Below are 10361 nucleotides of genomic sequence, written 5' to 3' on the forward strand. Positions count from 1 at the left end.
AAATAGTACATACTGCTTGCAAACGACTAGATTTTATTGTAAAAGTGCTAATGTAATAGTATGTTCTCCTTATTGTAGATTAGATGTTGCTAGTGGAAGAGTATATAGTTATTTGAGAGACTAGATACGAATAATAGAAGACTATTATACACAGTGAAAGTCCTCTAACTCGAAGCACTAAGGGAGCGGAAGAAAACTTTGAGTTATGGAAAATTCGAGTTAGAGGAAACACATTTAAACATATTTGAAGCCTAGTCAAGCGCTTGAGCTTACGAAAATTATTCGACTTAGAGGATAATTCGAGATATAGAAGTTCGAGTTAGGGGAATTTCACTGTATACTACTTGCAGACCACTACCTACTGCTTGCAAAGAGTATATATTACTCGCAGAAGATTAGGTAATATCAATCAAGGACTAGGACTTTCTTATAGAAAGTTAGACACGACTGGTGGAATATTACATACTGCTGGGAGCTGCCTAATAACTGCTTGCGGAAGACTAGTTACTGCTTATAGAAGACTAGATATTGTTGCCGAAAACAGAACATTGCTAATTAAAAACTACGTACTCCTTAGAGAACACTAATTAGATACTGCTTGCAGAAGACTAGATATTGCTAATGGAAAACTATACATATAGCTATTGAGAAACCAGATGTAACTGATAGAAGACTACACACCACTTTCTTACTGCCTACTATTAACAAAAGATTATATACTGCTCTCAAATGTCAAAGTTACTTAGATAGAATCTGGCAACAAACTAGATATAGCTAATGGAAGGCTAGATTCTCCTTATAGAAAGGTAAATACTGCGTCCAGAAGACTAGATACTACCGATTGAAGACAAGATATTGATGTAGAAAAGAAAATATTGTTAATGGAAAGCTAGGTTCACCTTGTAGAAAACTAGATGTTGCTAATAGAAGTTAGCAACATAGTTGCTTGCGAACGACTACCTACTGTTTGCAAAATACTAATTACTTCTAGCAGAAGTCTAGATGTTATAAGTACGAAGGCTTTCACGGCCGGTGTTAATTAAACTAAAACTAGAACTAATAGTAGCACTATCACTAAAACTAACATTAGACTTTAAAAAAATACTTGTTTCCGAAGAATGTTGCAACATGGCATCCGAATCGTCAAACACTTTTTCGAAAGACGCACGGCTTAACCCGAAAGTTTCTTGTTCTAGGTATAGTGTTAGTTCTAGGTATAGTGTTAGTTCTAGTGATAGTGCTACTGCTAGTTCTAGTTTTAGTTTAAACAGTCTAGGTATAGTTGACAAAAAACTAGATTCCACTGAAAAAAGACTAGATACTGCAGATCATGAACTAGATCTTTCTTATAAAAGACCTAACACTGCTAACAGAACACTAGGCGCTTCGTACAGAAGACTAAATACTGTTGGCAGAAGCTTAGATATTGCTAGAGGAACAACACAGGGATCAAATTCAATGGATAAACAAGGCAAGAAACAACAAATAACAGATACAGTAAGTTGGCAATCTATTGGCTGTATCTGTTCGCCTCTAATTGCACGAGTAACGGAATGAATTACCAAACTATTGAGGAATTATAGCATTGTAGGAAAATATGGGATAGTTAACTTTGCCGGTAGCAAAAAAAGTCTCTCAATGTTAATAGACGCAGAAGTATAGACTGTTGTCTAAACGTGGAAGTAACTAATGAAATTCACTTATTACTGTTATGTGGCAGATACTCCGTCATCGAGTCTAAAAGAGACTTAGTAAAATGTTCTCGCAAAAATTTCTGTAAGTCATATCATTAATTATAATTAGCAGAAAATCAAGTCTTATAAAATTCATATCCAAACGATTCCGCCGACGCATACCATGAGGATTCTCACAGGGTATGAGAGGAAAATAAACCAACCTTAAAACTCTTCCAATTAAAAGACGAAAAAATTTATTCTCAACTTATGACTTGCAATATTCCAAGTATAGTTTGGTATTTAGATTACCAATGCTTAATCCATACTTATAGAAATCTATAAGATATAATGGGATTTGCGATTATTAAAAATTCTTCTTTCAGAAGGTGTTACGTCTGCTGCTGCTTAAATGGCAGAAAACAGTATCAAAGATTAAAATGGAAAATTTGCCCAATAAAGAGAGTCATTTCCAGCGTATAAATTTCGTATAAATAAAATTTTGCAAATTAAACAAGTAATGTCTAAAAATTTGTTAAATACTTAGCTTTGTAACTAGATCAGAAATTAGTTTTGTATTACAATGTGTTATCCAGCACCGGGTAGATAATAAAAGTAAAAGAACCTTTCGAGTTTGAAAAGATCAAAGCAAAAAGCTTAGGGATAGCTATATTTAGAATGCAAGAAATATTTTCTAATATAAGTTATCAATTTTATTTCTAGAGATTATGAAATAATAATGTTTAGATTTTCGAAACATGGTCAAACAGATTGAAAGCGACGTCGAATGCGAATTAAATGTTCGCTTTGGATTCTATCTACCTGAAACCACGGCCGTCGGTTCGCATAATCCGGTATTAATTGACACATAACAATTTTCGAGGTCGTAAAGGAACGTTTTAAAACGCTCTCAAGAGCCGAAATTAAAGCAAAAAGCCGGTGCGCGAGGCGGCGTCGTAAAGCGCGGCTTCCGATATCGTAAATTGCCTTTTACCGATAGTCGTAAAATCCGATTCAACGATATCGTCGGCTCTATCCCTTTCATTTTTTTGCCCGCTTATATATATGTTTTTTATTCCCGCGAAAAAAAAAATCAAACAAATTCTAAATGAAATAGGAAGTAAACGTTTTGTTTTTCGCGTTTGACTAAAAACGTCCGAGTTCCACATACACCAGTAGCAGCTGTCAACGCTAATTGGACGCCAAGAAAAATCGACGACCAGCGACGCCTGTCACTGACAACTTCAAAAACGGAAACCGAAAAACCAAAAAGCAAAAAATAAAAATAAACCAAAAAAGAAAAAAGAAACAAAGCAGGGAGAAGTGGAGCGAGGTTTCTATTTTAGAGTGCGAAATCCGGATTTTCGGATAACGCGTCGCGTATAATTACGATTGAAGTTATTATGTCACACACCACCGCGACGCGGCGTCGGCGTCGCGACGCATCGAGTCGTTACCACGGCGACGAAGCGTAGATGGCGCTCAACTGAATCACCAGAGCCAACTGCTCATTAGTGAACGGTTAAAAGCTCCCTCTCTATTTCGAAGCTGAAATGTTTCTTTTTTTCCTCAAATAGTGTTATTTTTTTATATCATAAAATCAAAAAAGCATCTGTCGATATTCCTAAAAACATCCGGTCTTAATACGATTATTCAAATTATTATCATCACCGCCAAGTGTTTAGTCAACTGTTCCACTCTACTAATCCCGTTCCATATAACTTAAAAGTAAACTTGTTCATCAGAAAGCGGCAGTTGGCATTCGGTGTCTATTGTTAAGACCACTTTTATCTCAGTCTTTTCCATGTTTTCATTTTACCGAAACAGGAAGCGATCCGAATCGACATCGTCATACGTTTAGGAATTCAACGTCATCTTCATAGAAAGAGATGGTATCTTCTTCGGTGCATAAGCTCGTTACGATTTCAATCGAGAAGAGAGGAGAACGCATCTGTTCTTCTTCTTTGGATACGTCGATTTATCATCTTTGAAATGTACGCAATCGCCAATAAGTCACGAGATGAATAGGGGAAAACGGGTTCTCAAGTTTTTGCATCGTTAAAAGGAAACTAACTTTGGCTTAAGAATTTTGTAATTTCTAAATTGAGTGGGTACCGTTGAATCTTTAATTTTTTCATCAAACATCTTTAATGCTTCCACCTGTTGTTGTGTTCAATAAAAAATCGTAATAACCAGGATATTAGTGGTTGTGTAGGTACAAAAATTGTGTACAAGGTAAAAACAATGACCAAAAATAAACGAGAGAGTTTAAAGGAAAGGAGAACCATAAATACGTGCCCGTTTACAAGATGCTCTGATTTATAACACCGAGTTTGGTTCTGCGGCGGTGATTTATCCTTGGCGTATATATCGGCGGTACAACGTAACGAGACCTTTAAGAAAACCAGCGCACAACCGATCGCGAAGAAATCCTCGTCGGCCTCTTCGCCTATAGAGTACACTTTTGGAGCACGTGTTATGTACCGACGTTCTTTTCCACCTTTGGTTTCTCCTCGACACGTTCTTTTCGCTATTCCACAATTCCTTTGTCGGTACCATATCCGAGCCTTTATTCCATTTACTCTCTTTGTCGGTGCGACTTTTATTCTTAATTCGTACTTAGAACGTTCACTCCCCTTAGTTTGTTTTTCTAAAAACCTAAAAAAGAGTTAAAACAAACGTCGCTTTGTGTGTGTGGTCTGTAAAAGCTTTGTCATAAAACGTCAAGATTCAATTTTCTCTACACCCCCGATTGTTATCTTATCTATTTACAAACCGGACTACTTTAAGGCTGGGTGGTGGTGATTTTTGCTATCCACGTCGATGATCGATGGAGATGGGATACGAAGTCGAACGAGAAGCAGGACGCTGTGGCTCAGGTCTTTTCTACCTGAATACCCATCATAATACTTCATTCGGTTTTGTTTGCCTAAGGAGGAAAGAGATTATCGAGCGGTTAGAAGAGGCGTGACCGTGTGTAATTTGAGTTAGTGTGACAAGTCATTGGTTTCTGATTTATTTATAGCACAAAATTAACTTGCATTTAATTGAAAATTAATATAAGATGAAACTTGTTATCTGGCACTTATCTGCAAAAACACAAAAGCTTAAAGATTAAACGTTAAGATAATCCGTAAATATATACAACTTACAGAAAAAATCCTGAAGAAACAGCGTTTTAAAGCTAAAAGATCAAACTTTAAGACTATCTATAAATATGCACAACTTTATCATAAAATTTTTTGAGAAAAAATCCTGAAGAAATATTGTTAGTTTAGATTGATTTTTACTTATCAAAAAAGTGAAATTTCAGTCAATTGCTGAAGCTTTACTGTTAGGAGTTAAGATGTGATTTATACAGCAAATTAAAGCTAAAAGATCAAACTTTAAGACTATATATAAATATATACAACTTTACTATAAAAATTTTTGAGAAAAAATCATGAAGAAATATTGTTAGTTTAGATTGAATTTTACGTGTTAAAAAGTGAAATTTCAGTAAATTACTGAAGCTTTACTGTTAGGAGTTAAGATGTGATTTATACAGCAAATTAAAGCTAAAAGATCAAACTTTAAGACTATATATAAATATATACAACTTTACTATAAAAATTTTTGAGAAAAAATCCTGAAGAAATATTGTTAGTTTAGATTGATTTTTTACATATTAGAAAGGCGAAAATTTAAATAACTCACTGAAGCTTTACCATTAGGAGTTAAGATGTGATTTATACAGCAAATTAAAGCTAAAAGATCAAACTTTAAGACTATCTATAAATATACACAACTTTATTATAAAAATTTTTGAGAAAAATCCTGAGGAAATTGTTAGTTTAGATTGAATTTTACTTCCCAAAAAGTGAAATTTCAGTAAATTGCTGAAGCTTTACTGTTAGGAGTTAAGATGTGATTTATATAGCAAATTAAAGCTAAAAGATCAAACTTTAAGACTATCTATAAATATGTACAAGTTTATTGTAACAAATTTTGAGAAAAAATCCTGAAGAAACATGTTAGTTTAGATTGTATTTTACTTATCAAAAAGGTGAAAAGTTTCAGTAATTTGCTGAAGCTTTACTGTTAGGAGTTAAGATGTGATTTACACAGCAAATTAAAGCTAAAAGATCAATCTTTAAGACTATATGTAAATATGTACCACTTTATTATAAAAATTTTTGAGAAAAAAATCCTTAAGATATATTGTTAGTTTAGATTGAATTTTACTTATCAAAAAAGTGAAATTTTAGTAAATTGCTGAAGCTTTACTGTTAGGAGTTAAGATGTGATTTATACAGCAAATTAAAGCTAAAAGATCAAACTTTAAGACTATCATCTATAAATATGCACAACTTTATTATAAATTTTTTTGAGAAAAATCCTGAGGAAATTGTTAGTTTAGATTGAATTTTACTTATCAAAAAGGTGAAAATTTCAGTAAAATGCTGAAGCTTTACTGTTAGGAGTTAAGATGTAATTTATACAGCAAATTAAAGCTGAAAGACCAAACTTTAATACTATCTATAAATATGTACAATTTTATTATAAAATTTTTTGAGAAAAAGTGCTGAAGAGATATTGTTAGTTCAGATTGATTTTTTACATATTAGAAAGGCGAAAACTTAAATAAATCACTGAAGCTTTACCTTTAGGAGCTAAGATGTAATTCGTACAGCAAATTAAAACTTAAAGATTAAACTTTAAAATTATCTATAACTATGTACCACTTTATTATAAAAATTTTTGAGAAAAAAATCCTGAAGGTTGTTAGTTTAGATTGAATTTTACTTATCAAAAAAGTGAAATTTCAGTAAATTGCTGAAGCTTTACTGTTAGGAGTTAAGATGTGATTTATACAGCAAATTAAAGCTAAAAGATCAAATTTTAAGACTATCTACAAATATGCACAACATTGTTATAAATTTTTTTGAGAAAAATCCTGAGGAAATTGTTAGTTTAGATTGAATTTTACTTATCAAAAAGGTGAAAATTTCAGTAAAATGCTGAAGCTTTACTGTTAGGAGTTAAGATGTAATTTATACAGCAAATTAAAGCTGAAAGACCAAACTTTAATACTATCTATAAATATGTACAATTTTATTATAAAATTTTTTGAGAAAAAGTGCTGAAGAGATATTGTTAGTTCAGATTGATTTTTTACATATTAGAAAGGCGAAAACTTAAATAAATCACTGAAGCTTTACCATTAGGAGCTAAGATGTAATTCGTACAGCAAATTAAAACTTAAAGATTAAACTTTAAAATTATCTATAACTATGTACCACTTTATTATAAAAATTTTTGAGAAAAAAATCCTGAAGATTGTTAGTTTAGATTGAATTTTACTTATCAAAAAAGTGAAATTTCAGTAAATTACTGAAGCTTTACTGTTAGGAGTTAAGATGTGATTTATACAGCAAATTAAAGCTAAAAGATCAAATTTTAAGACTATCTACAAATATGCACAACTTTGTTATAAATTTTTTTGAGAAAAATCCTGAGGAAATTGTTAGTTTAGATTGAATTTTACTTATCAAAAAGGTGAAAATTTCAGTAAATTGCTGAAGCTTTACTGTTAGGAGTTAAGATGTAATTTATACAGCAAATTAAAGCTGAAAGACCAAACTTTAATACTATCTATAAATATGTACAACTTTATTATAAAATTTTTTAAGAAAAAGCCTTAAGAAATATTGTTAGTTTAGTTCGTTTTTTTACATATTAGAAAGGCAAAAACTTAAATAAATCACTGAAGCTTTACCATTAAGAGTTGAGATGTGATTTATACAGCAAATTAAAGCTGAAAGATCAAACTTTAATACCATCTATAAATATACACAAGTTTATTATAAAAAATTTTGAGAAAAAATCTTAAAGAGATATTGTTAGTTTAGATTCATTTTTTACTTATCAAAGAGGCGAAAACTTCAATAAATTGCTGAAGCTTTACTTTTGGGAATTAAAATGTGATTTATATACTCAATTAAAGCTAAAAGTTCAAACTTTAAGACAATCCATAAATACCTATAACTTTATTTTAAAAATTTTTTAGAAAAAATCTTAAAGAAATCTTTTATCGTTTTCTGCAAGAAGTTTCTTGTATCAAGTTTACGGTTATTCCAACGATGCGCGAAGATCACTTCATTATTTCACCCATTTGAAGTAATGATATCGCCAGAGGATGTCATTGACTGCATATCTGTTGAAAATCAACGAATAAAATCTAATTGATAATTAACTACTTTATACGTGGCAAGCTTTTATCGATTTGTTGTTCCAAGATAACATCGATTTCAAAGTCGTATCGCTACAGGCTTAGCTCAGAGATTCTTTGCAATTGCTTGATTAGACTTGGGTAATCCGTGATGATGATTTACAACTTATTGTAAAATATTTAAGTCCTAATTCAAAACTTAACATGAAAATTGAGCTATTTTTTTTTTCTGCTTTTTTCTTCTTCTACACCTCAAAGATAAAGAGAGATTGATTTTTTTAACAACCACATCTAATGAAAACCCGACAGTCGATTACACGTGTAAATTAAATTATCGTTAGTCATTCGACATCAGTAAAACGCGTGAAATCCATCACAAAAAGGACCCATTTCGCCCCGGCTGTCGACCGCGCGCGCGAATAGAAGGAGGATGATCGAAGGTCTTCTACACGATGTGGAAGGTCCTCACTGTGGCAAATCCGTTAACAATGACGGCACGAGCGTCATCTGTCTTTCCAGGTAGAGTACATCAGAAGAAGAAGAAGAACAGTATTACCTACTTTACACTCTTATATTCCAAACCGTTTAGAACCTCTTCTATCTCTTTCTATACAGTTGTTCATGTCTACTCTTGTTTAAACTCATCACCACCAAGAGTTCAATCTTTGTTGGAAAGTTTCAAAGAACAATAGAACAAAAATTGCCATCTGTCGAAACTCAAGGATGTCGATTTTTGGATGGGCCAGAAAATATATTTTTAAAACCAATAAGAATTTATAATTATGATGCATTTAACATTTGGAAATTGAAAGATTCGATTTTTGACGACCGCCCCTAATGGATTGGTTAAACTAGACCGGCCGATGTCCAGTCTAGCGGTAAAAAGGGCAGGTGCTGGAACAGACAAAGAACCCCACGTGGCAGAACACGCGACGCTAATCCTCAAAACTGATAAAACCACGATTCGAATCCAGAAAAGTTCAAAATCCTCTCTAATGTCCAGTAGTCTCCCCTATTGTAGGTAATTTGTGCGTCCACATTTGGCGAAACCCTTTAACATATTCACCAACACTCGGGATTAGGGGGATAAATGAGCTGGACAAGCGTTTGAAACGGTTTCAAAAGATGCTTTTATTTATGAAAAATGACCAGTTCAAAAACCAGCTAGTATTAACGTTGAGGGTGATTTCAAAAAAGAAATATTTATGTAGTTCAAGTTGGAATGCCGATATAAGTGACAATAAAAAATTGTCCGATTTTCGTAGTCGTTAACGAGAATTTCGAAAAAGGGAACTCTCGCAAAAATAAACTAAAAACGTCTTAAGAGAGAGACAATTTCGACTAATTAAAAGCAAACATGCCCACGGAAAATGCACTTCGATTTAGACTTATTGGCGTAATTTTTCAGGCGTAATGGGCCGCCGCGGTCGCTATCGGCCTCCATCTCTCGACTACCGGAGCGGCCTCCGGCTGCCCCAACCCCAACCGCTTTGTACACGTCACGGACCGCATTACGCGGAATTATCTACAGATAAATATAAATATATTTATATATACGCCCGGTCGGTAAGTGCGTCTCTTCGTCTCTTCTTCGTTTCGCACAACAACCCGTCTTTGCCCTAAGAAAACGAGCGAGACCGAGAGATAAAAAGTTCTTTTCTCCTCCTTTCTCAGGTATGTCGCTCTCTTCACCTTGGACATCTATTAAAAAGCGAACGAGCTCTCGAACTGGCCCAAGTTTTGTTCTGTTTTCGCTTACCTCAACTGCACTCTCGATACGCAGCCGTACGTACAAGAGACGACAAGATATTACTGGATAATTTTCTACGTTTGAGAACGAGATCATCTCTTCTTCAATTCCTTTTACGACTATCTAAAACGAATAAAACATCATGAAAAAGATTAGAGTACAAAAATGGTCGTGGAACGATTAAAATCAACTATCTTTAATTGATTTTCATCAACATCTGATAACTTGGTATTTATCAACGAAGAGCATACATAATTTATTCATTTTTATAAATCGATAAATGCTAACCATTTTTTATTAAAGAAAATTTCAGGTCAATGTGGAGTTGCAATGGAGATGAATCTGAAGCTTCTACTTTTCTACAGCGTGAATTACTAAATCCATCACTTACAGATGTTGCCATGAAGTCTTTTGATTTATAGCCTAAATAAAAGTTTTTTATAACCTCAAGCTGTGCCTAATGTTAGAATTTATTATAAATATATTTATCTCCATACTGTACTATATCATAACCATGCACAGTCTCGTTCTTATTTAATGAGAATCAACGTCACAAATTCGAGCTAGAACCGATATACGTTATATCTGCCTTTTTCCAAATTCAGCAGGTTTAAAGCTTAGGGTCCATATGGATATATAGAACGAATCATTAATTTAGAAAGGTGAGGGATGTTTGTTTTTAAATTCGGCTAAACTCTGCTGTTTGTATAACCCGTGAATATTACGA

The 10361-nt window shown here is 33.1% G+C and overlaps 1 long non-coding RNA gene across 1 annotated transcript; it reads left to right on the top strand.

Annotated features, from left to right (window-relative positions):
• Window positions 1-9643: 9643 nt before the first annotated feature.
• LOC111416113 (uncharacterized) lies at window positions 9644-10135 on the top strand. The gene is made up of 2 exons (XR_002706481.2): window positions 9644-9862; window positions 9938-10135. It is a non-coding gene; the product is annotated as an uncharacterized lncRNA (long non-coding RNA).
• The last annotated feature ends 226 nt before the right edge of the window (window positions 10136-10361 follow it).

Source organism: Onthophagus taurus, chromosome 1, assembly GCF_036711975.1.
Source record: "Onthophagus taurus isolate NC chromosome 1, IU_Otau_3.0, whole genome shotgun sequence".
In the NCBI taxonomy this organism is placed as follows: Eukaryota; Metazoa; Arthropoda; class Insecta; order Coleoptera; family Scarabaeidae; genus Onthophagus; species Onthophagus taurus.